Raw genomic sequence first — 2,736 nt, 5'->3', positions numbered from 1 at the left:
TGCCCAAAAAGATTTCTTTCTTTCTTTTTTTTTTTAGAATATGTGAAGAACTTATTGGAAAGGCTACAAACCAAAGACAATGAGATAAATTTAATCTAATATAAAACAGTAAGGGGTTGTGCTGTCAACCCAGAAGCGTACATTTCTAACCCATCACCTAGTCCAAGGGAGAAAGATGAGCAGATCAGCAATCAACTCCCATGAAGTCAACTGCCTCTGAAAACTCACTGAAGGTCACCGATGAGGTGGTTCTGACATCGCAGTATATTAACGACAACAAGTGATGAAGATCTAAAATTGAGGCAACATCAGAAGAAGGAAGCAAAGATTCAGTCAGGGAAGAGGAAAGAGACAAGAGGGAGACAATAAGAGGAAACCAAGGTCTTCCATGCTGGACACAGACTCACACTAAAACATACTAGCCAGAAGCTACAAATGGACTTCAGGGGAATACATGAATCTAATTTAAAAATATACCCAAATTTAGATTTAACTGTTCACCCACTTCCTAAATAACATGCCTCCGGAAAGTCTATAAACTTTGATAAATGTCAATAGTTGTAGAGGAGCTTCAGGGCCTTTTTTTCTTAGGGCCGCTATGAGTCATGCTCAACTCAAAGGCAATCAACAACATGTCTTAAGTTGTATTCTCAAAAAAAAAATGTATTTAGTAAATCCCTATTCCTGTATTTTGAACACAAACCCATTTGGAAGTAGAGTTTTTGGTTATATAATGAGGCAATATCAGTCCGAGGTGTTTTAAACCGATCAACTTCAGGATCTAAGTCTAGCAGATTAGGCTCAGAAAAGCAGAGATCAAAGTACATAGATGCCAGGCCACACAAGGGAGACTCAATAACCTGCTTTATGCAGATGAAACAACCTCGCTTGCTGAAAGTGAGGAGAACTTGAAGCACTTGTTGCAGAAGATCAAAGAATATAGCCTTTAATATGGATTGCATCACAATGTCAAGAAAACAAAGATTGTTACCACTGGAAAAGCAACATAATGTTAGATGGAGAAAAGATTGAAATTGTCAACAATTCATAATTAACATCATTGGTACCAGCAGTAAGGAAATCAGGAGACATCTGCAGTTAGGGACCTCTGCAAATTATTGAGCAGTAATGATGTCAGTTTGAAGATTAAGATACATCTAATTCAGGCGATGGTTATTCTGATCACTTGCTATGCATCTGAGAGCTGGACGATGAATAGGGATGAAAGAAGAAAAAGTAATGCCTTTGAGCTGTGGTGCTGGAGAAGAGCACTGAATATACCACTGACTGACAAAAGAACAAATATGTCTTGGAGAAAATACAGCCAGAGTGTTCTTTGTAGGCAAAGATGATGAGGCTTCCTCTCAAATACTTCAGACATGTTGCTACAAGGGGCTATTCCTTGGGAAGGGATATGATGCTCAGAAATGCAGAGGGTTAGCGAAGTAAGGGAAGACCCTTGACCAGGTGGATTGACAGTGACTGTCACAATGGGCTCTAATGTGTCAAGGAGTGTGAGAAGGGCAGAGGATAGAACAAGGTTTCAGAACACGGTCACTAGGGGTGATACCCTACTCCAAAGCACCTAACAACAACAGCAACACATACTATTCCATTACTTAGAATTCTATTCCACTCCCCCTTCAACTAATAAACTCCTGCTTTTCTTTTAGCCAGCTCTGGTGCTTTTGTGTTAAGGAGGTGGGCCACCAATCCAAGGGCTCAGAGTTTGGATCCACCAGCCCCGTCATAGGAGAAATATGACCAATCTTCTCCCATGTGCTGAACTGCATTTTAAACACCACTGGAGGGACCACTATGAGTCAGTTCCAACTCAATGGTAAACAACAACAGTTTCTCTTTTAGGTCTTAATCTAAATCACTGCTTCTTTGACTTTCCAAATCCAAGTAATGTCCCGATATATGCAGTCTGAGCCTATAACACAGCTGAAATTTATACTTCTTTGTGATGTTACCAATCAGAATCAATTCAATGGCAATTAGTTTGGCTTGCTTTCGAGTGACTATTAACTTCTGCTTCTCTCATCAAAAATAATAATAGCCATTTTTTTAATTGTCATTCTATGTTCCACACTACAATATGGAGTGTATACCCTTGGCATGTAATAATTAACTTATCAGCATGATGATCCTATGAGGAAAATGCGACAAAGAACTGGACAGAAGTTTTCTATTAAGATGCTGTGAGATGATATAAGGGAGCTTTGGTGGCAAAATCCATAGCCTGGGCCTCTTTGGTTAGAATCCACCAGTAAATGCACATCCATGTTTATCGCAGCTTTATTCACAATAGCAAGGAGTTGGAAACAAACTAAGTGCCCATCAAAAAACGAATGGATAGAGAAGCTGTGGTATAGTCACACAATGGAATACTATGCTGGATTGAAAAACAAGGAACTCATGCAATATGATTCAAAATGGGTGACCCTGGAGGACATTATGCTAAGTATCTCAGTCACAAAAGGATAAATACTGCATGGTACCACTGTTGTAAAACAGGACTGACCTCGGGGTTGGGGGGGAGACTGAGAAAGATCGGTTCAATAATGTATACTGCATTGAAATAGATGAGGTAGAAAACTGTCCAAAAGAGATAAGTGATTAGGTATTTTTGTCATGACAGGAGTCCAGAGCAAAGGCTGTGTAGTGGAGTGGACCTGGGGGGGAGGGATTGTAAAACAATGGAAGAATTTTTCCTTTACTTTTCCAAGAGGG

The sequence above is a fragment of the Elephantulus edwardii genome, unplaced genomic scaffold, assembly GCF_000299155.1.
Source record: "Elephantulus edwardii isolate Elephantulus edwardi_28Jun2011 unplaced genomic scaffold, EleEdw1.0 scaffold00052, whole genome shotgun sequence".
In the NCBI taxonomy this organism is placed as follows: domain Eukaryota; kingdom Metazoa; phylum Chordata; class Mammalia; order Macroscelidea; family Macroscelididae; genus Elephantulus; species Elephantulus edwardii.
This window is presented reverse-complemented; position numbering follows the sequence as displayed.